The sequence below is a fragment of the Equus caballus genome, chromosome 28 (assembly GCF_041296265.1).
Source record: "Equus caballus isolate H_3958 breed thoroughbred chromosome 28, TB-T2T, whole genome shotgun sequence".
Classification (NCBI taxonomy): Eukaryota; Metazoa; Chordata; class Mammalia; order Perissodactyla; family Equidae; genus Equus; species Equus caballus.
In genome coordinates, this window is record NC_091711.1 from 24798710 (window position 1) to 24826271 (window position 27562).

Consider the following 27562-nt stretch of genomic DNA (forward strand, 5'->3'; position numbering starts at 1 on the left):
AGTCTTGACAGGATGTGGGGGGAACACGCAAACCTTAACGTGGTGCTAAAAATGTTAATAGGATGAGTGTGATAACCATGAGAATGGCCTCATAGACCACAACCACAGGGAGGTTGCTGTGGTTGTGCTCAAATGCATTGCCATATTTGCACAGAGGTTACACTTCCCATGGCCTGCTCCCTACCAATGACTAAGGACAGCAGGAAGACTAAGGCAGGCCCATTCTGGGAGATAGGCGACTCCTCTGATGGCCAGCTTTGACTTGAGAACTCCCCGACGGCCTTGCCAAACCTTCTTTAGATTGCACGGCAGTCTAGAATGCTTCCATCCAATCTTCCTTCCCATTCTCCTTCACTCAGGGTCAGATTTTCATCATGCCTCTCACACACACAGTCTTGTCTTGGCATCTGCTTCTCAAACGTCCCAGAGGAACACAACGAAAAATGTACAGTCAGGATCCCAGCAGGAAACAGATGACATATATCTCTTTGACACACAGCTCACACTGGGAGACTTTGAGTAGAGTTTAATAAAGGAATTATTTTCAAAGGTATAGACAGCTATAGAGAAACCACAAAGAAGACCGTAGTTGCTTGGGGCTAGTAAGGCACTGCTCCCCATCTTAGGCCCAAGGGAGCAGTTACTGGAAGCCAGAGACCGAGAGGGCTGTGCTGAGAGGGTTGCCTAATTGGAGCTGGAACCTGCACAAGGGGTGCAGCCCTCTGCAGGGGCCCCAATGGAAAGAGGTGAAGGAACCAATACTCTTGCTTCACTCTCCTTCTCCCTGTGTTCTTGCTGGTGCTCCCATTGGCTCAATCTGGCTGGAAGTTTCAGGAAGGTAAGCCTGTTGATGCAGTCCCTGAGGTCAGCCTCATGCATCCTGCAACAGGGAGGAGAAAAATGGAGAGTGGATCTGGAAAGGCAAGAGGGACACGTCCAGGCAACGGACAATAGTGAGATTTTGTGTGGCAGCAGCAAGGCTTCCCTCCGAGCCTGCCTGTAGCAGCAATGGCAAAAGAGAGGCCCAACCTGGCAAATTAAAGTACTCTGGCACCACTTCCCTCTGCATCTCTTAGCCTCAAACTCCCCCATGTGGTAGCTTCATCCTCAGGCTAGTAGATTGATAACTACTTCCATTTCCGGAGTCATATCCAGTCCCTACAATGTCCAGAGGTAGAAAGGCCATCCTTTCTCTTGTGCTTGCTTCACTTAGGCATGAGGAAACCTTTCTGGAAGGCCCGCAGGAGAATCCCCTAATGCACATGGCCACCCAGGAGAGGGAGATTCCTGAACAAGCTGGGGGTTCTCTTAGGAAGGAGCAAGGGGCCTACTACGTGGGGCTGCCACAGCCATTTTCCACAGAGCAAACCAAATGCTCTTTCTAACACACAAATCTGACCATATCATTTCCTGCTTAAAAGCCGTCAACAGCTTCCACTACTCTCATGCAAAAGCCCGAATTTCTTATATGCGCATACAAGTCCCCTTATGCTATGGCCGCAGTCTACCTCCCCAGCCTCATTTCTTGGCCTGCCCTCTATCCTGCAGTCATATTAAACCACCTGCACTTATCTAAACAAGCACGCTCTCTCCTCTGTCGCTTGCTTCTGGGCCTCTGCTGTGTCTTCTGTCTGGAGAACACTCTGCTGCTTGTGGCTTTCTCAGCTCATCTTGGGAAACACCACATAGTGCTTCTTCCCCGGAGCCTTCTCTGGGCCTGCGGTGTGCTCATGCCCTTGTGCTTACCCCTACAGTATCGCTGTATTCAGACGACCAGGGGTCTCTCCTTCTGAGCTCTACGCTCCATGAGAGAGAAGTCTGTGCCTGCTGTGGGGAGCTGCCTCATGTCCTGGCTAAGAGCTCAGATTCTGGCATCAGACAGCCTGGATTTGGCTCTTGGCTTAACTACTCATAGCTAGTGACCTTGAGTAAGTAATTCAAACTCTCTGAGTTTCTATTTCCTCATCTGTAAAGTGGGAACAATAAAAGTGAGTACTTCAGAGAATTATTGTGAGGGTCAAATAAGATGACTCATGTAAGGCATTTAGCACCATGGCTGGCACCAAGTCAGCGCTCAGGAAATATTTGCAGAATCGATGGCGAAATGGTAAACAGACCTGAGCCCTTCCCACTGTTCTGGGAATCTCATTTATGGGATTAGATTCTACCAGAATCTAATCTAATCTGGGAATCTATGAGGTAATCGAAAATTCTTGCCCAGACAAGGGATTTCCAAGGCCGGTCTTACATACGCGATTGCAGAACTTGGGAGTATGTTGGCCGTTCAAATAATTCCCCTACTAGCCTGTCAGGTTGCTCAAATTCTGTCATTACAGATTGATTCTTTCAGATTAGCAGTCAGTCCATACGTGCTCACTCTGCTCCAAAAGACACGACCGTGTCCAATTAAGCAAGGTGTAGACAGTAAGAGCTATTGCACTTCAGAGGAGAAGAACTCTACACTGAACTTGGAGGAGAGGTGGCATTTAGACAGGTGGAGAGGGAAGGGGAAGATGACCCAGGTAATGTGGAGACAAAAGTGGGGCACGAGAGCTCCCTGAGTGGCTGAGGATAGTGTGTGAAGCTTTAGGGGACCGGAGGGTCCTATAGGGAAATCCTCCGAGATAAAAGTACCCCCCTGAAAAATATGAATTCACTTGAATTGATGTCACAGAATTTTAGACCCAAAAAGGAATTTTTAAATCCCTTATTCGAAGAAACTGGAGCTCAGAGAGATTAACTATCTTGACCAAAGTCATCCAGTTAGTTGGCAAGAGAAAAAGAATATGAATTCAGATCCCGTGATCCTAGACTCCAGAGCTCTTTTATCCACAACCAAATCACCTCTTAATTAGTTCAGACAGTTTCCTTTTCTCTTAATAAGCTGCTGAGATCATGGAATGGGAGGAAGCAGGGTATCGTTGTGGGTGGGGAGCGAGTGGGAATAGTGCATGGGAGGGAAGGGAGAGGAATGGAATCCTCAGAGGAAGCGGGCAGGTAGGGAACGCGTGTCTCTAACCCTCAGCCTCTTCTTCTCATACCCTTTTCTTTCTGAACAGTCTAAACAATGTATTCACACTGAGATGTCAATGGCCCAAGAGCCAGAACCAAAAGCACCATGACAAGTGGCCTGTCATCAGGAGAGTCCTGGGATAGGAATCTGTGTTGCAAGGACCAGCAGTGAGGAAATCTGAATTCCAATCCTGGCCTGCCAGTGAACAACACTATAACCTTGGGAAAAACACTCAGCCAATGGAACCACATAGAACGTTCTAAAGGGACAATTCTCAAGGTATTTGAGGACAGTTGTCAAATTACAACCCCTGCACCCCCAAGCCTTCAGTTCCTCAGGCTGAACACCTCCCATTCTTTATTGGTTCTTTGGTTTCCAATTGAGCCTTGTTGCCCTCCATTGGATGAGTTGCAATCTATCAGTGTCTTTTTTCCAGGCACCACGAATCAAACATAATATTCTGGTTGTGCAGGTAGATCTGTACAATCCTCTCCTTGTCATGCACTCTAGATCCATCAGTGGAGCATAAGTACTTGGCTTTCGGGCAACTCTACTTTATCAGTACGTTCCTGCCATGTTGACGCATCCATCGATCTGGGCGATCAGTGACTACAGATCCCTCCATTCTCTCTAAAAACAAATTCAGAAAGACTTTGTTAAGTGCCTTGCAGAAATTCATATATGTTACGTGGACTCAAGTACCTTGATTTACCTCTCTGCAATTATAATCGAAACAGGAATTGGTATTTGTTCTTCAGGAGCTTATGTTGGCTCCTCCTAGTCATCTTCCCCTGTTCCGAATGCTCAAGGATCTTCCTGTTCTAGAACCTGGCCTGGCTCAGCTCCATGCTCACCAAGTGACTGTTGTCAAGACCCACCTGCTTCTCCTCTTTTAAAAAATTGTTCCCTACCTTTGGTTGTCTCTAGTTTTCTGGCCTCTCTTCTATTTTTGTGATCATCAGGAGGATTGCACAGAGCAGTTCAATCATCTCATTGCAAAACGCCCGATTATCTGACATGCAGTTTTTAATACGTTCCTTGTAGAAGTCCCTCCCTGTAGAAGTTAGGATATGGGTGCAGATAAGTAACAAAGACCCCACATGATAGGTAATTAGAAAAGACAGAAGATCTCCTGCACCCCCACACCTCTGTAACAGCCCTGGTGTAAGCAGTCCGCGGCTCAGATGGCTGCATCAAGGACCAGAATCCTTCGATCTTGCTACTCTTTCATCTCTAGAGAGTAGCCTTTGCCCATATGGTTCAAGATGGCTCATCACATCACCTCAGACGCCATCTAGGCAGCAGGGAGGAGAAAAAAGGAAAGAGGAAGGCTCTGTTTGAGAGTACAAACCTGAACTTGCACATCATTCTTGTTTATATCTCATTGGCAAGAATTTATAGACTTGGGCATCCAGCTGCAAAGGAGACTTGGAAAGGTGGTTTTTCTGTTAGCTGTAATATAACCAGCTAAAAATCTGCGGCTCTAGTTCTATAGGAGAAGAGAAGACAGATATTGAGGAAAATTTAGCAGTCTCTGCCATACTCTAGTTCAGCTTCCTTTCTACATCTCTTAAGGACCCCTCCATTCTCTCAGATCTGAAACTATAGAGTCATTTCTGCTTTTACTGCTTCTTTTATAGTCACTCACAAAATCCTGTGTATTTTATTACATTTTAATCAATTTTTATCCATTCTTTTCTTTCTATTTTCACACATTGCCATTCGAATACAGATTCTCATCAGTCCTTGGTTTGGTCAGTCCCATCCAGAAGTCCAAACCTTCCATCTGCTGACTGCTTGATAGGAAAGGATATGGGCGAATTCTCTCCATTGGCGGACAGTATTGGACAGAGTTTTCCACTGCCCTTAATGCTGATGCCTATTGGAATTTGTAAGGGGGCAACAGATGTTCTACCTTGGTGGTCTGTCCTCAGGAGGAATAAGGAATCACACGGCTTCTGCCCCTGTGACCTTCTGCCCTCAGCCAGCTAATTTCCAAACACCCTGGCTCGGCCCCACTCCCTCCCAGAGAACTGTGCTCTATCAGTTTATGTCATTTTTTGCCCCCTTTCAGGAGCAATGTTTTGTCATTTTATCATTTCTTGATCAAACTACAAGAGCCTTTTAACTTGTTTCTCTGAAAACATCCCATTCTCCTCTAATCCATTCTGTACTGAGCCCAACTGATCTCCTTAAAATATTGATTTCATTTTTTATGCTCTCCTACTTAAACATTTCTAAATGGTGGATCATTTATCTCAGTAGGGATAGCAAATGCATGTTGCCTTATTCAAGGCCAACCCCACTAATCAAGATACTATTTCCTGCTCAGCCTGGATGATGCTTTAGAATAATTTTCTGCAGGTGGTACAACCAATGGGTTGGAATTGGCATGAGAGAGAAATCTCATTTATCACCCTAACCTACAAAATTATTTCCAAAAGTTGGGCTTTAAGCATCCTCCATCTCTGAACATGTATTATGTGCAGCAAAATCTTGCTGTTCAACGTATGCAGGCCTTATTTCCTCCTATAGACCATAAGCTCCTCATTCTGTTTTTGTTTTTTCATTAATTGTCTGGATTCTGCTACAGAGTTGGGGCAGACACTGTTTGTAGGCATCCTCAGGTCAAAGAGGAGATGTTGAAGGTGCTGAAAGCTGAGCTGATGGATGAAGGAAACAAGGCCAGAAGGAAAATCTAGACTCTCATTAAGAAAGGCAATAAAAGGCTGTAATTAGAAAACTGGTGCCAGGTGTGAAGTCCAAGGTCTTCAAGGTCACAAATGAAGCCGGAGCTCAGGAGCCAGAAGGATGGGAAGCAAGTCAGGTTGCAGAGTGCAAGTTAGGACAAGGCAAACGATTCAGAATTAAGCTTGTAGAAATACTTCTTGGAACTGTCAGAACTGCCTCTGTGCAGGATCAGCCGTTAACACAGAATCGTGTGTGTAATATGCGTTAATGCACAAATAAGCAAAAACATAAATCAAAGTAATACCACGTAACCCTATGTTGAAATGCTGTGTTGAACGACAAATTTCTATCATTTGTGTCTGTGGGGGATGGGAATTGGCCACCCCAAGATATGTCTCTTTGGCATGAGGATTATTTTAGGCTGGTTACTTTAAAAAACTGCAGAGGGGAAGAAGGCTCTGAGGAGCAGAATTTACGTAGCCTTTGTTAAGAGACATTTACATTGTAAAGGAAATCGCCATCTGTAAAGGTGTCTCCCTCTCTGTACCAGGAAGAATTGGGGCAGATGACCTTATCTCTAGAAACTCTTAATCAATGCCAAAGGCAAGGACTTAAATCTGCATTTGTTTACTGTACTTGTGTGGTAATCTCCCATGATTGACTCCCGCTCCACCCCCAACATGCTCCTTTGTCGTTAGCTGAAGATGATATTTAAGGTGGTGGCTTCCACCATTTTGGCGAGTTGCTCATGTTGCCTGAGCCTCTCCCATGTATACATGTTGTAAAGCTTTGTTTAATTTTCTCCTGTTATTCTGTCTCACGTGAATTTAATTCATTCTCCAGCCAGAAGAACCCACAGTGGGTAGAAGAAGTGTCTTCCTCCCCTAAATCTCAGTCTCTTATACCCAGTTTTACCCAAAATTAATGACTTGGTAAGTTTCCTTTAAATTCCTAGTATCTCTTTAGATGTCTTTAATATTGTATTAAAGTGCCGGAGTGGAAAAGGTAACTCTCAATATCATGCACTAATAATAAAGCAGACATTAAAACGAGTGGCAGATGGAAACAATACAGACTCCACCCAGGGATTTTCACAGATTAGATCCCCATGAAGCCTTTGTTGCTCGTCTGCTCCTGCCAAGCCTGAGGGACAGGCTTCTTGCTGCAGCTGCCTTTGCAAAAATTAATGTCCTGCTCCTGCCAAGAAAGCAGATGACGAGCTCAGCAGCTCTCCTTTGGTTTGTTTTTCTCCACGGCAGGAATATGTGCCCCCTAAGTAGGCATTTGTTTGCGTAATCAGTAGGACTGCAGAAGCAAAGGCAAGGAGATGAGGGTGAGGCAGGAAGGAGAAAGTGGCACCTGGCAGCAGAATAAAACACCAAAAAGCCAGGTGACGGAAACAAGGCCAGCTAGCCTTCACCCAAGTTGATGGAAGCAAGTTGACTCATGCAACCCTGGGAACAGCTAAGATTGTTTGCATGCTCACGATGAATCATCTAATGCGTAAGTCAAGCCACCAGCTATAATTAATCTTGTGCATTAAAACAAATTTGAGGATTTTGAATATGAGCTAATGAGACTGACCTGTATGATCATGCGCTCATAGCTGCGTAAGCGCATCAAGGACAAAGCTGGAATCTGGGGACGCCCTCAGAAAGTGCCTTTCCTGGTGACCTGCAGTCTCACCCACCCAGGGCTCCTTGTGGGGTGTGAACGTTGGCAGTAGGTTGGGCTGGATGGTATTTGCCCCACCCATGCTGCTTGCAAGTCCTCCTTTATTTATAGTGCTGTGGTGGGGAAGATATCTTCTAGAATACAAGGACTTCAAGGTTTCCAGTTGTCAATGGACCTTCATACTGATTGTAGAATTTAGCATGCTAGGATGACCAGCTGCTGGTTGTTATTGTTCAAATTGGCAGTGGACATTGTTGGGTTTTGGCAGGCCAGCATCTACTCCATATTCCCTTGATAATAGCACCCGGTTCCTCTTGAAGATTCATTTCTCCCCATTGGAGACAGCTTGGTAAGACTATAATTAAGATGCCCTGCCCTCCCTCGGCTAAGGAGCAGGCACATGACCCATGCCATTCACGGGCTCCTTCCCGTAGTTACGATCTTGACCAGCATGACAAACAGATGTAAAAAGAGTAGACCAATTTCATCCAGCAATAGCTCCCAGGAAAGAAAGCCAGGTGTTCTTGACACCATAAAGATCCATGAGGTTACTCTGGTGCCAAGCTTGGTTCTCTAGCCATTTCTGAATTGGTTCTCTGAGTCTGTTCTTTTTGCTCTTCCGTATCCTTCCAAAAATCTTCCTTTTTGCCCAAGTTGGCAGGAGTTGGTTTCAATAATATCTTTCATCCTGAGAGGTCTCCTAGGGGTGGGGGTGGAGGGGTTGTTGGTATTTGTCTTTTCATAATATATGAGGTATATATACGACTATCAGTATGTAAAAAGAAAGGTAATCACTTGTAGAAAAATATGGTAAAATATCTAAAAATAAAGGACAAAAGGAAGCAAGTAATAGTAATAATATATTTTATTGAATCAGAGCCATCACCAATTGTCAGAAACACTCTTATTTTACGTACCACTAAGAAAGAAAAAAAATGCTACCCATCAATTTATGACACACCATCCCAGCTTCAGAGATGTTGCAAAAAAGTGTGTTTTAAAATGATGAAGTTTGGTAATAAAAATGATAACTAAATGCATGGAGCCCCAGCTACATGCTAGGTCCTGTTCTAAGTGTTTTACCTATTTTAATTCTGTTCCTAACCATCTGATGAGGTAGTGTGATGTGTTAGCACAACTAATATCCATAGTTAGCCAAATAGATGGCTCAGGTTTAATGTAAGTTTGAAGTGGAGTTATTATTTTTATTTATTTTATTTTTTTGAGGAAGATCAGCCCTGAGCTAACATCTGCTGCCAATCCTCCTCTTTCTTTTTTCTGAGGAAGCCTGGCCCTAAGCTAACATCCGTGCCCATCTTCCTCCACTTTATATGTGGGACGCCTACCACAGCATGGCTTGACAAGTGGTGCCATGTCCACACCCGGGATCCGAACTGGTGAACCCCAGGCTGCCGAAGCGGAATGTGCACACTTAACTGCTGAGCCACTGGGCCGGCCCCTAAAGTGGAGTTATTATTTTATTTGAACTGACAGATTTATGTTTTAATCAAAGCAATAATTAAAATTGTGTGAGAAAGTATTGTTCTGATATTTTCTTTTATGAGATTAATTTCGAAAAAGTAACCTTGTCTTATGCTCAAAAACTCATTCTTAGTTTTGTTTCAATTCTTTTGTGTGTGTGTGTGTATGAGGAAGGTTGGCCCTGAGTAACATCTATGCCAATCTTCCTCTATTTTATGTGGGATGCTGCCACAGCATGGCTTGATGAGTGGTGTTAGGTCCACGGCCGGGATCCAAAACTTCAAACCTCAGGCTGCCATAGCAGAGTGTGCAAACTTAACCACTGCACCCCCAGGCCAGCCCCTCAATTCTTACAATTTGAAAAAAGATATGCCAGGGCCAGCCTCGGTGGCCTAGTGGTTAAGTTCAGAGCGCTCTGCTTCAGTAGCCTGGGTTCAGTTCCCGGGCACAGACCTACACTGTTCTGTTAGTGGCCATGCTCTGCTGGCAGCCCACATACTGAAAAATAGAGAACAATTGGCAGGGATGTTAACTTAGGGTGAATCTTCCTTAGCAAAAAGATAAACAAATAAAAAAAATTTTTTAAATTAAAAGATAATGCCATTTTTTCTAATCCTTGTTCCATAAACTTTAAAAGGCCCTTGGGTGAAAAGCAATAAATATTTTGTTTAATTCCCCATCTCTATTTCTGGTTGTGTAAATTAAAAAGCAGTGTTACACAGCAATTCTCTAAAGATACTTTGTAGCATATTGGTGTGGAAATGTGCTTGAAACCTGAGTAAATCCCAGGGCCCACGTGGCCGGTCTCAACATGGTGAGTGTTCGAAGAAACACACTCCAATAACTGGACAGAATCACTATCTTTTCCCTTCTTGCATTTCTCAAAGAATCTTGAAGGACTCACATCCAAGTGTTAACCAGGCCCAACCCTGCTTAGCTTCCAGGATCAGAGGAGATCGAGTGCATTCGGGGTAGTCACACACAGATACAGACAGCAGATTGGTGGTTACCACAGGGGAAGGGGAGAGGGAGCAGGGTGAAAAGGATAAAAGGGCACATGTGTCCGTGATGGACAGTAATTAGACTGTGGGTGGTGAACACAATGTAATCTACACAGAAATCGAAATATAATGATGTACGTCTGAAATGTATATAATGGTATGAACCAATGTTACCTCAATAAAAAAAGGAATCTTAAAAGAGACCCAATTCACAATTCACATCATTGCTTAAATTTTTCTTTTCCTCATTCTTCTCCTTCTCAAATTGGCTCAAATCTCAAAGCTTCCCCAAGTCTTCTCTGCTCCCATTTTTTGTATTCAACTCCCCCCTAAAGTATCCTGGCCACCCCCAAACTTATGGAAGCCTCGCTTTTCTTCTTCTCTCCCTTTCTTTCCATCATTTTAAATTTCTTTCAAGAAAGCCCCAGCCCTGTCTGATGACCATAAATAGACAATTTGTTAATAATAGACAACTTTTTGATGACAATAAAAAGACAGTCTTCCACCCCCTGAGTAGTTGAGTTTGTGTAGGAAGGACCATAAGTGGAATATCAAACTGACAGAGAAGTGGAATAAACTTTGTAAGAAGTTTTCCTAGAGGGTGCAGCTCAGGAAAGAGGTGGAATTTTTTTTTTTTTTTTTAAAGATTTTATTTTTTCCTTTTTCTCCCCAAAGCCCCCCGGTACATAGTTGTATATTCTTCGTTGTGGGTCCTTCTAGTTGTGGCATGTGGGACGCTGCCTCAGCGTGGTTTGATGAGCAGTGCCATGTCTGCGCCCAGGATTCGAACCAACGAAACACTGGGCCACCTGCAGCGGAGCGCGCGAACTTAACCACTCGGCCACGGGGCCAGCCCCAAGAGGTGGAATTTTTTTTCCACATTAATCATATTTTGTTTCTTTATTTTAAAAAAAGTACTGTACTGATGAATATTGATAAGCACTAGATATCCCTTGAAAATTTACAATCATATTAGCATATTAAAGGCACTGAGAAGTCCTGCAATGAAGAATCCTATTTATCTTTGTTTTATCCAGTACTTCTCAAAATTATTTTTAAAAAATGAATCTTTTTCTCTCCCCAACCCCGTCCCACATACATAAGTACCCATGGAATGCCATTTGGGTAAAATGGGCTTAAATTATAAAAGGTATGACAAAAGTAATTGAAGGTACACTTGTAGCATGCACATAGAATGGCAGGATGGGGGCTTCAATGAGGACAGCAATCGTGTGAGTATGATCTGCACTTTTCACACAATGTGGAAAGTAGTGCCATGTTGCTTCTCATCTTGCAGTTGTGACAAGATAACTTAGCCAGAATAGCCACCAGCTTAGTCTGTCCAGCCAATATTTACACAGATATCGGTTACATAACTGGTTCTGGACAACGGTTGTCTCTGAATTTGATTTTTTCGAGACATTTTGTGTTATCACCTCCCTGGGTATCTTGATTTACCTTGGACAGTAGCCAGCCCCTTAAGCTAATGTTGGCTATTAGCCCATTAGCTCCTCAGCTGTTACACCGTTTAATGTCACTGGGTGTGGAGGGTCTGATTAGATTGTAGATGGACTTGTCCACAGCTAGAGGTAGTATGTACCTGGGTGTCTGAGCAAGTTTCCATGTGAGATCATCTGGAAAAGATGGAGAAATAGCACCTGAAGCCACATGCGCTCACTCAGGCGTCTAGAGTGCGTAGACTCAGAAAGAGGGCCAACAGCTCATGGATAATTTGCAAACTGGAGAAGTTTTAGCTGTATCTGATAACACTGGAAATTTTCCTATACAAAGGTATAGAAGATGCATTATTAATTAAAAAAACAGACAATAAATGACCAATTCTTAGGCAATCTAAGAAGCAGATTTGAATATTATGATTCTTTTATTGCCTACTTTACTTTGAACTATTATTATTAGGAGCAATGCTCGAGGCCAAGATCTAAGCCCATATCCCTATTTGGGGCTTGTAATTTATTTGAGATTTGCACCATCAGTATAAACAACTGGATTCACTAACATTTCCACCCAAAATTCTTTGGGAATCATTGCACATCTTGAAATATGCATCCAAAAATTATTCAACTTCTGCAAAATTTGGGAAAAACGTGTCCAAAGATAGGGTATTGATTTATTATGTTATGTCCCTATATAGGAATCATTAGTGCTATGTTACAAAATTACAAAATGTTTCCAGTTCTCCTTCCAGACTCATGGTAAAATTACATTTCTTTGCTAGTTTTATGTTAAGTGAGCCCACGTGACTGGCTTTAGCCAAGCAAACGTAAAAGCAAATAATGTAGCTTCCAGGTAGAAACTTTAAGGACCAGTGTGTAATTTTCCATGGTCACTTTCCGTTCTCCCTGGGTCCTGCAGTGAGAACAATATGAACAGAGCGCCTAGCTGACCCACAATAGACACATAGAGTGAGCAAGAAATAAACAATTGTTGTTGCAGGTCACTGAGATTTTGAGAGTATTTGTTACTGCAGCTTAACCCAGTTTATTCTCTCTGATGTACCATGCAATGGAGCACTAGACAGTCCATGAAAATCATACAGTAGAAAAGTATTAGATAATGAGAAAATATATAGATAATATATTAAGTAAAAAGTACATATTTTAACAAATTTTGATGCAATCATTGCAAAATATATATGAAATGGAGTTCCTGGAGTCGATTGGCTCTTGGGAATTTTGAAGTTGGAAAATATGCCATTAAAGTGGTGCCTTTGTGGATGGAGACTAAAAGTTGGCCTTTGGGTTTAACTGTCTCTTTGGGGATGCTTTTAGAGTTGGATCTGTGAGGCAACTAAATATTCTTTTTTCCTTGGAAAAAAATTATTCCCTCATTCTGTGCTTGGGAGAGGGCATTGGAGCCCTCCTCCAAGAGATGGTGAAGTCTAATGATTCCTATGTTGAGGAGTGAGCTCGCCCTGGCCACAGGGAAGTCAGCTGGTGGCCAGGCAGGGACCAGCCTGGCCACGGACTCTGGACCCAGATCTCAAGCCGAGGTTCCAAGAAGAGCCATTTGACTTAGGAGTCGGAGGGCCCGTCTTGAGTTTGAAGGAAAGAGACAAGGAAAGAGTGTGTCCCTTCCTTAGGCTCCCTGTGGACATGTGAATATCAGTCAACAACAAAGGACAGCGGACTGCAAGAGGCCCACCAAGGGAGAGTGCAGCCTGAGAGAAAAAGAATGGAGAGCCCTCAGCAAGGGTTGTGCTTCAAAGCCTCAGAATTCAGACGTTCCGGGGAGATACAGGCAATGCTCAACGTCCAGCTTCCTGTGTATGTGTTCTCATCCTTCCCTCTAGAGGACGATTCTCGGCTCTCAGAGAGCCCCGAGGTATCTTGTCAGGATGACAAGGCAGGAGAAAGTAACTGTATGACTGAGCTGCTGCGCATCTCACTTCTGTGCTCTCCCTGAAGGCAGAAGAGGATGACAAGTAGGAAAAGCTCACCACAGGAAGCCTTTCTCCGGGAACGAGCAGTCCCAAAAGGGGAAAAGAGAAAATAATTGTCTGGATAGGTTGCATTTAATAGTTCAGATTTAACCTTTGTTCCAATATGAGAATGTTGGCACTAAGCCATCACCCACAACCCAGCGACCTCTCTACAAGAAAGCGTCTATCCTTCACTGTGGAAGTCAGAGCTACCACATCTGGGGCCTGCCTTCTCGGAGGATGGTGTCCCTTCTCAGGCAGCCTGCCAAGGACCCCAAAATTAAGCGAGGGTCTTGTGGCTCTGTCTTCTAGCTGTGACCAAGTTAGCCCTTTCCATCTTGCTCCCAAAGAACCTCCTGCAAACTGATGCAAATGCCACTTCTGGTGTATATTAAAAATTGTGAGGGGCTGGCCTGGTGGCGCAATGGTTAAGTTCGCATGTTCTGCTTCAGTGGGCTGGGCTTTGCTGGTTCGGTTCCCCGGTGCGGACATAGCATCACTTGGCAAGCCATGCTGTGGTAGGCATCCCACATATAAAGTAGAGGAAGGTGGGCACGGATGTTAGCTCAGGGCCAGGCTTCCTCAGCAAAAAGAGGATTGGCGGCAGAGCTCAGGGCTAATCTTCCTCAAGAAAAAAAAAAAAAATGTGAGAGGCCAGCCCCATGGCCTGGTGGTTAAGTTTGGCGTGCTCTGCTTCAGCAGCCTGGGTTTGGTTCCTGGGCATGGACCTACCCCACTTGTCAGCAGCTGCATTGTGATGGTGACCTAGATACAAAATAGAGGAAGATTGGCACAGATGTTAGCTCAGGGTGAACCTTCCTCAAGCAAAAAGAGGACGATTGGCAATAGGTGTTAGCTCAAGATGAATCTTCCTCAGCAAAAAAGTAAAAGTGAAATAATTACCTCAAAGCTACAGAGCAAAAATATTCAAACTACAAGTTGGAGAATCCATGTGAATAAAATGATGTGAGCAGTGAAGGTGAGTATACCTGTGTGTGTGTACATTGATGTGTGTGTGCTTGCGTGTGTGTGTGTAATAGAGAAATATCCATCCAAGAGAGCATTAACAGTAGCTCCAAGAACTTACATATGGGGTGGGAGTGGAATCCACATTTTTAGTGATTTTTTTTCTTCATAGACAAATGACATTTTTTCAAACATCTGTTCTGTGAGCATAAGGGGGAGGGGCAAACATCAATGTTAAGTGCTTGGAAGAGGAATTATGGAGAAACACTACCCACTTAACTTATCTCAGCTCTATGGAAGACTATAGGGTTTGGGCTATTTCTGGCCCCATCTGTGTATCTGTGTAAAGCCATTAAGCGAAATGGGCATTGATGCTTTCAGTCATTTGCCTTGAGTCCGAACGTCTAGATGCCTCCCTGGGGCTTGTGAGGAATGCAGTACATCGCTACAATCCTCTTGAAACAGGAAAGGTGAAGACCATCTGGGAGACTCTGAAGCCAATGGGCCCAGTAGTTCTTGATTCAGGCCCCTGAAGCAAGGAGAAACTGCAGTGGTTTGGCATTTCCACAAACGCCTGGCCTCATCCGACTCGAGGAGGCAGCCTGAGTCAGCAGGCAAGTTCAAGACCTTAGCAAGATCCGAGCACCTCCAATTTCCTACCTGGGCAACCTGAGAATGGTAACTGAGCCTCTTGTGCCTCAGTTTCTCCATCTAGTAGGCAGGCACAATCATTTTAGCAACTGGAGTAGCTGACATCAACTAAGGACTGCGTGTGTGCCAGGCATTAGAATAAACAGTTGGTTCGATTACACTTCTCGGCAACCCTATGAGGTAGGCAGTGTTAGCATATTTCATATATTTCATTGATTCTAAGATGTTCACTTCTTCTTTCATATTTTAACAGTCTCTGTTATCAGGATGCATCATGTAATTGATAACAAGTCATATAAGTCACAGCTTAATTTACGGTTTTAATTCTTTCTTAATGGCACAGAAATTGGTGGTGTGTCAGATTCAGTGAGGAAACTAGGCCCAGATAAGTTAAATAATTCGCCTAAGATCACACAGCTAGAAACGGGTAGAACTAGGACTTGAATCCAGCCTGTTTCTAGAGTTGACTTTCTTGTAAGGAGCTAGATCTCCTGGTTCCTCCACTTATTAGCTCTGTGACCTTCGGCAAGTTCTTAACCTCTCTGTGCCTCAGTTTTTTCATCTGTGAAATGGTGATAATAATAATAGTAACTGCTTCATAGGATTGTAATGGGGATTAAAAAGGTTCATATATGTAAAGCTCTTAAAATAACGCTTGACATATGATGTGTTCAACACAATTTAGCCGTTATTAGCTTTAATTATTATAAAGAGAAAACCAGCATCACTTGTTGTAAACAGAAGACAATCGGAAAAAAGAAGGATGTGACCAGTAGAAGAAGAATATATTTATCGCTGTATCCCTAAGATCATCTTGGATAGATGTGTTTACCATATTTTGGGAAATGCTTTTTTGTTCTTTCTCTCTAACACTGAGAGATGAGGTAAAAGTGAAATGGGAGAATGGGCTGAGAGGGAGGGGTCAGTAGAGGTCAGGGAGACGGGACAGTAAAGGGGAAGGTGAGACGGAGGCTTTGCTTGAGGAGGCGGGCAGGGCGTGGGTGCTCGTGCTGGGGGTGGGCACAGCCGTTTGAAGGAGCTGTGCTCCACACAACAGCAGCGAACTCCTGACTGGAGCTGAAGGATGACTTCGATCTGCGGTTTACAATTCCTTAGTAAGTCACGGGATCAGTTTGGTGGGTCACGGCCAGAAATGCGAGAGAAGGGAAGGAAAGTGAACACAAAGGAAGGCACACATCAGAGGGTATCACACAGAATATAGCAAACATCGTTTTAGGGACCTTGAATTTTGGTTAGGGGTGAGTAGATGTGTGTCATGGGTTCTGATGTAAAATGCGTCTCTCTCTGTGGGTCTCAGTTCCAAAGTCTGAAAGCTGCTGGACTAAAAGGTATGGGATGAGGTGTTGGCTGAAAAGTACACAGTATAGGTTTAAAGCAATGTGTTTCATATAAACGACCGAGAAGCCCTGCTTCCACGCAAGTGTAGCTTTCTGAAAGCTCTCCGGGACTCTGACACAGCTGAAGACCCCTCTGAAATGGGCCCCCTATCTGGGTCTCTGCCTTGTGGAAACTCACCGCCCCTCCCCCATCCTGGGGCTGACTCTGCGTCTCCTTAGCTCAGCCTTTTTGCTTCAGATCCAGTTCCTGCCCCTCCCACTCCCCCTTTCCAATGTCTTACTCTAAGCCCAACCTTCCCTAGGAGAAGGGTCAGCTCTTGTTGGTCCACAGAGGCTGGGACTCCACACAGGACGCCTTGTCACTTTGGGAACCTGAGCTGTCCTCTTTTGTGTTCTTGTAAATGCTATTGACGTATAAATGACAAAGGAATGGAGAAGTCACACTCCCCGGGAGTGATATCAGCTCAAACCCATTGGGGGCCTGAGTCTGAACAGCTTGATTTAACACTCAAATCAAGGTTTGGGTGGGAGTGAATCCTAAACCAAGAACCATCTCTCAGATTAGCACCAGCTAGGAAAGAATAGATCTAGCCTTATTTATGCTTAAAAGTGACCAGTGACAAGTATTGTCTTCATCTGCCACTGAATCAGACTAACATTATTTTAAAATGTGCACATGCAGATTCCAGAAGAACATGGGGATAAAATTTGGGGAAGCTCTTTCCCCAGAACATAGAACAAGGCCAAGGGTATGAGGCTGCTCTCAGCAAGAGGCAGGCATGGTATCTGCCATCTCCCCCTCCCCTCCCAAGGCCTTGTGATGCTGTGCTATTCAAGTGACATGAACCTGTGTGTTTTCTAAATTATTTTTATCCTTCAGGTAAAGCACTTACTGGAAATTACTGTTGACACCATAGAGAGGCCCCGTGAGAAAAAGCAGTGAAAGCCTATCCATATGTAAAATTGGAAATTGTCAGCCTATCTTGCAAAAGGTGAATGACATACAGTCTTTATCAGATTCAGTAGTTCATTAAAATCCTCCCGAGATTAAAGGACATGCAAAACCTGGGCATCGCTGAGTAGGACAAAGACTTCACATGCAGGATTTCCCACCATGGAGGCATTTAAAACATAGCCACTTTCTATAAGCTCATGTCATCTGTAATTCAATTAGCCATTATTATCTAGCAACTTCTTTTTGGTCACTATCACATAATTAACCTTTTTTCCATTAACTATTCTTCCTATTAATATGAAACAGGAAAAAAATTTAACTTCTAGAACATATTCCTTGCTTTTTATTTCTTTTTAAGAGAAAATTGATTTTGATATAAGCATTTAAAAATTTCCCTGCACTTATAGGAACCTAATTATTGAATGAATTGAGAAATGAGTGTATTACTTCCAGTCTTGTAAGAAATCCAGGTGAAAAGGTTGGCTAGTTCCCTGGGTTCTAAAGGAACAAATGACAAGCTGGTCCCAGCTAGAGGCTCTGGCCCCAGGAGCTGAGCTGGGGGGAGACCCATGTTCCTCCACAGCTATTCCTCAAGCATTTCTGGAACTCCTCATTTGTAAGCTCCTATAGGGCCTGTGGCACATTCTTTGGGATTTCCCTGGAAGAGGCCAATCCTCCTCCTTTGGGAATGGGTTTAATTTTTTGAAATGGCCACAAGTCACTTGGAGTCAGATGGGGTGATTCAGGTCGAGTGAATTAAAACAAGCTGTGACTTCAAAGTGACAAAGTCTATCTTTCTCATCTAGTTCATAAACAAACTGTAGGAATGAATACGCCACTTGATTAAGGCACACGGAAAATGGTCCTGGGGTCGGGGGAGGGAACAACCGAGGAAAATATTAATCTTAATGGCATGCAGCCATGATTAATGTTAATAAAGTTGACATCACCTTTTAATGTTTGACTTTAAAGTTTAACAACAAGGGGAAAATGAAGATAAGGAGTACATTCTGTCTCCTCTGACGAACTGAGAGTCGGAAGATCTCCCAACAATGTTCCACTCTGTAGGTAACCCCTTTCTCCTCAGGACTGAAGAATAACCAAGCCTGGTTGGGGCAGGGCGCTGAGCAAAACAAGGGAAAATTCAACACTTTGTTGACATAAGTCCCACATGATATAATAGCGAAAAATTAGAAGATAGAAATAAGAAAATAGGGGCCGGCTCCGTGGCCGAGTGGTTAAGTTCGCGCGCTCCGCTGCGGCGTCCCAGGGTTCGGATCCTGGGCGCGGACATGGCGCTGCTCGTCAGGCCACATTGAAGCGGCGTCCCACATCCCACAACTAGAAGGACCTGCAACTAAGATATACAACTGTGTACAGGGGGGTTTTGGGGAGATAAAGCAGAAAAAAAAAAAAAAAGATTGGCAACAGTTGTTAGCCCAGGTGCCAATCCTTAAAAAAAAAAAAAAAAAAAAGGCTGGCAACAGTTGTTAGTCCAGGTGCCAATCTTAAAAAAAAAGAAAAGAAAAGAAAAGAAAAGCCTGGCCACCAAAACCTAAACCCTGTTAACATGTTTTGGTGTATCTCCTCCAAAATGTTTATATGTAATTTGTATGTATAAATATATATTTTTATATATACATGTAGGTAATATACACACATTTTCCTCCCAAATGGTATAAGTGCTTTTTAACAGTTTTGCTTTCTATTAACAATAAAACATGAATGTTTTACATGTCAATATAACTTTAGATGGCTGCTTTGCAGTATTTCCACAGATGGATATAACTTATTTCACCAAATCCTAATTTGGGACATTTACAATTTTTACAGATTTTACTGTCTTTGAATAATATATGAGGATCCTTAGTTAGGCTTAGCTTTAAGGATTTGTCCAATTTCTTCCTCCCCACAATGAGGAAAGCTCTATTGCTTTTTCCTCCTGATATAAATTGAACATATTTATTGCCTCCCTCAAATCAAACAATCCATTGAGGAAAAAAAGTAAAAGTCACCCGAAATCCACCTTTCTGAGAGAACAACTATTATTTCAGTGACCACCCTTTCGTGTAAGGATGTACACATAGGCTTAATGTTGCATATATACATGTACACTCAAACACACGCATAATAGACGTACAAGGTTTAAGAGGGCATTTTTAAAGGGATTGGTGATATATAATTCTCTGCATCTTAGCAACATGCAATGGAAATTCCTTGAGGTCAAGTAGCATAGATCATTAATTTTTAATTCTTGCATAATATTCTACTATAAGAATTATCATAATTCATTAGCCTATTCTTTTATTAATGGACTTTTGATTTGCTACCCACTCTTTATTATTAAAAACAATGCCGCAGTAATCATCTTTGAGTATATATACTTACATATTGGAGCATTTATTTCTGTAATATAGAATCCCAGGAGTGGGATTGCTGGTTGAATTGTGTCTGCATTTAAATTTTTAATAGAGATCATGAATTGCCTTTTCACATCTCCACCAGTGGTGTATGACGGCGCCCTTGCGCTGCCCCCCACCTCTGCTGGTAATAGGTGCCATTACTCTTTTATTTTTGCTACTCTGATGCGTATCATCATGGCAATTTTAATTTTTATTTCTCTGCCTTTTGGGGGAAGGTTGAACATTTTATCATACTTGCTCTTTTGTCAATTGCCCATTCATATCTCCAACCCATTTTGTTATTGGGTTGGTTGTCTTTATCCTATAAATTGTGTGGCAGCTTTTTGTATAATATAGATATAGTAATTTTTTTACTATCATTTGAATTTAAAACATTTTTCCTTAGTTGCCTAGTGACTTTCATTTTATACACACAATGTGCGCGCACATTGATATCTAATTCTGAGCTCTCTTATTTTTGACTTTTTTCAATACAGTTCTATGCCACTACTGTACTTTCTTATTATAGTGCCTTTTAAGTAGTTTTAACACGGTATTTTCATACCACCATTCTTTTTTTTTCTTTTAAAGATTGGCACTTGAGCTAACAACTGTTGCCAGTCTTCTTCTTTTATTTTTCCTCCCCAAATCCCACCCAGAACGTAGTTGTGTATTTTTAGTTGTGGGTCCTTCTAGTTGTGGCATGTAGGATGCCACCTCAACGCGGCCTGAAGAGCAGTGCCATGTCCGCACCCAGGATCCGAACCAGCGAAACCCTGGGCAGCCAAAGCGGAGCGCGTGAACTTAACCACTTGGCCACGGGAGCGGCCCCCATACCACCATTGTTTATTCATCAATTTAAGAGCATTTTATCCAATCAAAAATACCACTGGGATTCTATTGGAGCTGTACCCAACTTATAGACTACCTTCAGGAGAACAGATTTTTTTTTTATAACAATGAGTATTCTTTTTCAAGAACATAGTATAGATTTCTATTTGTTCAGATCGTATTTTTGCCCTCCAGTAGGATTTTATTTTTATATGTATCCTGTTCCTTTCTTGTATAATTTACTCCTAACCATCTTATGATTTTTGTCACTGTTATAAATGGAATATTTTCCTCATTTCCATTTTTATATGGGCATTGCTCATAAAGAAAAAGCCAATCATTTTATATCTTTATTTTTTATCCACCCAGTTCATTGAATTCTTTTATTATTTTTTACCAGAGTTTCTTGGTGATAGCAGGTATGAAAATGATATTATCAGCAAAAAAATTCACCTCTTTCTTTCCATATTTATATAGCATATTTTATTGTTTATTGCATTTACTAGACTCTCCAGACCATATTAAATAATAGTGGTGATAAGAGGCATTCCTGTCTTATTCTTGATTTTAATGGAAAGAGCTTTAACCTATGAGTATAAATGTGTCAGTCACATACTATTAGTTAACTTAGCTTAAACTGCAACGACAAAACCACTCTAAATTATCAGGGCCTTGCAGCAACACAAGTTGATTTTTAGCTCACGTTACACGCTGGCCGCTAATACGTTGTGATTCTATTTCATGAGTCTTTCATTCTGGATCTAAAGATTGAGTATCTATCTGGCATCTGCCGTTCTGTGATAGAAGGAAAAGAGCAATGGCCAGACCGTGAGATGGTTCTTCATGCTTCTGCTCAGAAGTGACATACATTGCTGCTACTCACATTCATGGCCCACGGCAAGTCACAAGGCCAAGCCTAATGCCAATATTGCAGAAAAGAATATGCCAAAAAGAGGAGGCCACAAATAATTGGAAACAATAACACAATCTATCACATTTGCCCCTGGGTCAAAAGTATTTCCTTTCCTTCCTTTCATTCATAAAATAAACATACCCCTTCCCCAAGAAAGACTCCTAAAAAGTCTTATCCAACTGTGAGTGACAGTACTGTTCAAGATTTTATAATAGTCCCTCCATTGTATTTGGATGTGGCTCCTCTTGATCTTGAAGTCTCCAAACTATGAAAAAGAATCTACCTTCTATACTCCCAGGGGACAATGGTAGAAAACAGAGATAGGACAATCTCTATGCACACTCCCGTTGAAAGCGGGGAAGAACGGAAGGTATACGGCAGCCACCAATCTGTCAGCAATTCTGAAACTCCTCAGAGGAAATGCTGCTGAGACTTCAAATCCTAGGGAAAGGGGAATTTCTTGATTACTCCACATCTCTGCTCCCTAAAGTAGCTTTCCAGGCCATTGTTTTCCATTTCTGAGGCTCTATCCTCTCACAGGTCTTTCAGTTTCCATTATCCGTCTTGGTCATTTTTAAAAGGCGTTGAAGAGTAAGTCCACCCTTGGGGCTTAGCACCATTTCTTTCATCTCACTCTGTCCATAGACATTTGGGAGTCCAAACATTGTTTGAAGTCCTGAATAGTCACTGCCACTCTAAGTTAGTGGCTCTTTTGGCAATACATCTTTCAAAAAAATGCTGCCCAATTTTCTCTTGACTTCATTCAGAGTAATTTGAGCTTATGAACTTCCATAGGAAGAACATGAAATAGTCATTTTTCCCTTGGCCATCTTTTCCAGCTAAGTGACACCTTAATTAATTCAGAAGTTTTCGCAGAAGATTTGATGGCTATAGTCTTGATTTGGTTCTCATCACAAAGCTGTCTTGATTGGTCCTTGTTGATCAAAGGGTTTCTTGTTTTGATTTTATACTGTTGGAGATAAGTAGTTTCATTTTCCAATCATGCTTGCAAACCAGCCAATTCATTCCTGAGTTTATCTGCGTCTTAGAATAATAATTTGTCAAATCCAGACAATAGCAACCAACACATACTGGCAGCATTTTGTTTCCCAACCTCTTCATATAAATCCATAAGCTCATTTGGTACATTCTCTGCCTTCAGAGAAACCGCTGGCAACAATTCTGAGGATGTTTCACCACTACATAACATGGACCACCACCTTTTCAGCCACTAATGACAGTTTCCTCGCCATAACTGCCTGGCCTTGAGAGCCAATGCTGTAGATTTTAAGTTTTCTTTGTTAGTTGATTTTTGTTTCTGGCATCACTGTACTCCTGGTGGTAACTTTTGTATTATTTAACTTTTTCTATGTTACATTGTGATAACAACCCAAAAATCTCCATGGTTTATAACAGCAAAGTTTCATTTTTTATTTACCTAACAGATTGACTGTGGGTCAGCTGTGGCTCTGTTCTTGTGTCTTCTCATTCTGGGATCCAGGCTAAAGATCTAGCTTTTCACTGACATTTGCCTTTCTTGCAACAGGAAAATAGCAATGGCCAATTTATACAATAGCTCTTAAAGCAACAGCTCCAAAGTGACATGCATCGCTTTCTCTCATATTCATTGGTCAAAGCAAATCAAATGGCCAAACCATGGCCCCACGATGTCATAATGTCTATGAGGAGGGGGACTAATCCTCTTGAAGAGGAGGCAAGAAATAATTAAGAACAAGAATACAATCCACCATAGCATTTCACCATTTAGAATTATATTTGCTGCTGACTTTTCATGCATAATCTTTATCATAATCTGAGTAGTTTCCTTCTATTCCTATCTTACTCGATGTGTGTGTTTTTTGAAAAATAGTTGCTGAATTTATCCAAAGCCTTTACAGCATTTATTGATATGATGGAATGGTTTTTCTTCTTGAATTTGTTGATGTAATATTTATAAATTTTCCTTTATTTAACTATCCTTAAGTTTCTAGAATAGACTGTACTTAACTATTCTCTTGATAATCCAATGAATTATATTTAATAAAATGTTGAATGTTTGCATCTATATTCATCAATGTGATTATTTGCTAATATTCTTTACTGGTTCATTTTCAGGTATTCAATTATACTGGCTTCATAATGTGAATTGGGAAGTTTTTAACCTTTATTTTTATGGATTACAATAATTTATTGCAATTATCTATTCTTTAAAGCTAGCTAGAAATCAGGTCTGAAATTATCTGATCCTGGTGACTTTTAAAATAATTATGTATTAACCGTCTATCCAAACATTTCTGTGAAAATTGATCTGTTAAACTTTTCTACTCTTTCTTGGGTTACTTTTGGGAACTTAAAATTTATAAGAAAATCCTTGGCTTATTGTAGGTTTTCATATATGTTGCTAAAGAGTTTCATGTACATTTTATTGCAATCTAATTTGTTTATTTTGTATCTGCAAGTAAGTATTTATTCATTCCAAACTTGTGAATTTTTACACCCTTTTTTTCATAATCACACCTGTGAGTTATGAATCTATTTTATTGATCAAAAGTAGCTTTCTAATTTAGTTCTCTTTTTACTATTTCATTTTCTGGTTTAGTGATTTCAGCTTTTCTCTTTATTCATTTTTGGTTTATTTTCTCATTTCTTAAGAAAAGCACTATTTTTTTGCAAGTGTTTTACTTCTTAAATAACAGAGACTATTGCAACTATAAATTTTTCTTTAGCAGTCTCTCATTTCTTACGTTATAAAGTAGACTCATTTTCATTACCTTCCTGGTAGTTTATTATATCAATTTTATCCCTGTCTCACACTTTTTATCTTCAGGCACACACTAAAATTAAACTGTATATCCTCTTTATGGTTCATCTCATCTACTGCCGTGATCTAAGCTACCACTTTGAAACGGATGGCTTCCAAATTCCCCAGAAGCTGCAGGCTCTGATAATCCAACTTGCCTCATGGACATAACCAGCTCCATATGCTTGAACTTGTTAACATCTCTCTAAATCAACAGTAGCTATATTTTTTCTCAATTATTTGTACCACCATCCATGTAGTTGCTCAAGCTAGAAACTTAGGATTTATCCTTGAACCCTGCCTGCTCACACTCACGTCCAATCAAATCCCAAATCCTGATTATTTTACCTTCTAAATAAAGTTGACCTTCATCCCATCTTCTCCATCTCTGCTGTTGCTGCCCAGTTTTAACCCTCATCATCTACAGCAGGTTATTACTAAGGTGCACGACTTTTCTTCTTTCTCCCTGCTGCTGGCCCCATCCCAACCCACACATGTCCCACAAAATCTCTAGATTGATTTATAAAATGCAAATCCCTCTGTATGGTGTCTTCACTTAACTCTTTAGTGCTCCCTATTTCCACACAAACTCAACATAGCCTCTAAGTCCCTTTGGATCCCCTCTGAAAGAGAAAAGCAACTAACAACATTAAAAATGCAGTATGAACCATTTAATGGGTTATTCTATTAATGTGCCTTTGTATTTAAGGAGATATGGAGGGCACTAGGTAGAGAAAAGGACTAAGGTTTATTCTTTGCCTACTGTGAACCAAGTCCCGTGCTTGGGTTTTATCATCTCTTTCAATCATTATAACATGCTTGTGAGATGGGCAATGAGGAGTGCTCTCGGCTGTAAGAATCAGAATATTTCACTGACGGCAGCTTAAATGACAAAGACAGTTAATTCTCTCACATTGCAATAAGTCTAGCAGTTGGTGTTTCCAGCTCGATGGCCGTCAAAGACTCCCAGGCTCTTTCTATTTTCCACTCTGCTGTACCTAGCACATTGGCTTTTCATTCTTGTTCTTGCTTCCTCATAAATGCAAGATGGCCGATGAAGCCACAGATTTCACAGAGAAAAGAAGTGATACCAGTGAGTTCTCCTTTCTGGCCTGGCCCCTTTACAAGGGAGCAAAAGTTGTCCCAGAAGCCCCGAACAGGTTCCATCTCATTAGCCAGAACTGAGTCACCTGGATACCCATCTGCAAGGGAGATGAGAGAGCAAGAACTCAGGGGTTTCCAGCCTCTATGGTGAACAGCAATAAAGGAGAGGGGGAGTGGGAGTGACTGGAAAGTGGGCCCAAGATGGTGATTCCACAGATATCATTAACTCTAATTTATAGATGAGCTTAAGGTTGCCTAAGGCCTGCAGCTGGTAAATGTTGGGTCCTGGATGAGGAATTGAGTCTTGTTTCCGGAGCTTGTACTATCTTTTCTATACCATTGCAGTCTTCCCATAGACTCTAAGAGTAGAATTTTAGATATTTAGACACTACTAAGGGGCATTTCTTGGCACCTGCTATTTGCCCAAAATCACACCGCAATATGTTCTCGGGCATTGGATGGAATCACCCTAGAATGTTCCAAAGATGAAGGCACGTGTAAACTGTGTTCCTTTTGTAAATGGAAGCATCAGGGACCACACAAAGACTGTCTTAGATTGGCTTTGAAGTATGATACTTAAAAAGAAATCACATTCGCAGTGTTTAAACCTATCTAGCATGCTTCCTCTAACCTTCCTGATCCCCAATTGAGAATTCTTGTCAAATTTCATTATTTAGTTGTGAATAAGGCTTTGAACACAGTCATCCTGACCTTTGGACATTTCACTTTGCCTAATGAATAGCTTGTAACTTAATTAGTAATGATGGTTAAACCTCTTCTAATATATCAAAGAAAAATTTTTAAATATTCACCTTAGGAGCAGGTTCATTTCAACATATTTCTAAGGAGGGAAAATCTGCATGAAATTTTGTATCTTATGTTTCTTTCATCCTTCCTTTAATAAATGAGAGTCCACAGGGCAATCGTCCAACTTTTTTACTTCTGAATCACTAGGATTTAAACATTTTGTTAGCTATTGCGCAGCGATTGTGACATCACAATGGAAAGATTACGACATTAGGTCATAAGAAGTGGAAGATGTATATATAAATAGTAAAAACATAGAATGTGTACAATTCTAACTCCGCTGGAAATTGTTTTTCTCTTCCAGTGATTTTCAGTTCCACCTGCTGAAAACTAATTTTCTATAAAAATGAAGCTGCAGGCAACTTAGTCAAGGGTACCAAAAAAAGGTCTCAGAAGGATGTAGATGGGAAAAATTTTTTTTTTCATATCTGAAATCTTTTTCTTTTGAAGCAAACCAATTTTAGCCATTAAAATGGTGTAAAAAGACCTACATCCTTCATCAAAGACTGGATAATCAAGAACATTCATGCCATTCCCTGAGCACCATTGGGTTAGAAATTGCTGCCTTGTTTCCAGCCTTACTAATAGTTTTAATGAGGTCCTCATTTTTCTTTCAAACTTAGTCAATTTTCCTATGATGGAAGCGTATTACTATTGAAGAAATAAAATACCTTGCATAGAAATTTTCAGCTTTGAACAGGGGACGGTCATTTCTTTACAGTTTTTCCTCCCAAAATCATTTGAAAGATTTGAATTTCTGTTGATACATGAGTTTCCATGAGAAAAATGTTAGAAAGTACAATTAAAACAGGCATATATACACTCTATAAAATCTCGAGACTCTCTCTAACGTATGGTACAGACATGAGACACAACATTACAGAAGCAAACCCTGCAGCATTCTTCAAACTTAGTTTACGCCACAACAAAATGTTGCTACGGAAACATTAAATCCCCAACAGAATTCCTGGAAGTTAAAGATCTGCCTGCAAACTGGCTTCCAGATGCTGACTTGCTTGCTTCTTAAATAGAACTTGGCATTTATTGTATGGGAGATTTTACCTTGAAACCTACTATGAAAACTATCTGGGACTCCCAGTGCAGTGCTCCCAATGTGGAGAGAAGTATTAATGTAGTGAGAAGGACTCGTCTGGGAGAAGTTTCAGGATTTTGGATTCAGTGCCTGTCAGCCTGATTGTTTTTCCTCTTCCCTCATCAGCACTCCCTACAGAGAAGTGGCTCTAAAATGCAATTAACCCTTAATAACCAGATGATGGGAAGTCACTCTGTTAATAAAGTGCTTCGTCCGTGTTAAGCAGGTTAAGTCTTTCTGAGTACCAGCACGGAATTCATTTTCCTATAGACAGTTCAGGATCCCTCTTTAAGAATAATTTTCCCCTAGTAATTATACAGCAGTTTGCTCTCAGAAAACAGACTGATTAATTAGGAAGCAGCTAAATGAGTTCTTTAAAAAT

At 41.5% G+C, this 27562-nt stretch overlaps 2 long non-coding RNA genes across 2 annotated transcripts in view; one reads left to right on the top strand and one right to left on the bottom strand.

Moving 5' to 3' along the window:
• LOC111771081 (uncharacterized) overlaps positions 1-27562 on the top strand; it is a 59015-nt gene that overhangs the window by 14935 nt on the left and 16518 nt on the right. The window lies entirely within an intron of this gene.
• LOC111771028 (uncharacterized) lies at positions 512-26272 on the bottom strand. Its single transcript, XR_011433746.1, has 5 exons — positions 26093-26272; positions 11462-11642; positions 4365-4502; positions 3925-4067; positions 512-3643 (listed from the first exon to the last, which is right to left on the bottom strand). It is a non-coding gene; the product is annotated as an uncharacterized lncRNA (long non-coding RNA).